Source organism: Lepus europaeus, chromosome X (assembly GCF_033115175.1).
Source record: "Lepus europaeus isolate LE1 chromosome X, mLepTim1.pri, whole genome shotgun sequence".
Lineage (NCBI taxonomy): Eukaryota > Metazoa > Chordata > Mammalia > Lagomorpha > Leporidae > Lepus > Lepus europaeus.
In genome coordinates this window covers 53,057,133-53,058,151 of record NC_084850.1, presented here as the reverse complement: position 1 = coordinate 53,058,151, position 1,019 = coordinate 53,057,133, and positions in this window count along the sequence as shown.

Sequence of the window (1,019 nt, the reverse complement as noted above, 5' to 3'; positions counted from 1 at the left end):
TGTTGTATTTTTTAAGACAGGGAGATATATACATATATATATAGACATATATATAGAGAGAGACATATATATAGACATATATAAAAAGAAGATGAACATAATGTTGAAAAATTGTACAGAAACACAAGAAAATGAAAGCAAGATTAATATTATTGGTCTATATTATTCCTTGTCCAGATGTAGGCAGAGGTAGTTGTGTATATATGCTGGAATAGCAGGTACTAATTTTGATAAGAAATATATATATATATATATATGTCTATATATCTCTATATACATATATATGTCTCTATATATGCCTATATATATATATGTCTATATACATATATGTGTCTATATATAGCCTATATATATTTCCAGTTCTATTTTTTAAAGATTTATTTTATTTATTTGAAAGTCAGAGTTACACAGAGAGAGGCAGAGAAAGAGAGAAGTCTTTCATCCACTGGTTCACTCCCCAGATGGCTGCAACGGCCTGAGCTGCGCCAATCCAAAGCCAGGAGCCAGGAACTTCTTCCAGGTTTTCCACACGGGTACAGGGTCCCAAGGACTTGGGCCATCTTCTACTGCTTTCCCAGGCTATAGCAGAGAGCTGGATGGGAAGTGGAGCAGCCAGGTCTCGAACCGGCGCCCATATGGGATGCCGGTGCTTCAGGCAGGGTGTTAACCCACTGTGCCACAACGCCGGCCTCCCTTTTTGTTAAGATGAAAACTTCAATACAACCTCAAGTACTTCTTTTTAATATTTTGTTTATTTGTCTGATAGGTAGAGTTACAGTCAGAGAGAGTGAGAGACAGAGGAAAAGGTCTTCCATCGGATGATTCATTCCATAAATAGCCACAACAGCCAGAGCTGGGCTGATACGAAGCCAGGAGCCAGGAGCTTCTTCAGAGTCTCCCATGCAGGTGCAGGGGTCCAAACACTTGGGCCATCATCTACTGCTTTCCCAGGCCACAGCAGAGAACTGGATCAGAAGAGGAGCATCCAGGACACAAATCAGCACCCATATGGAATGCCA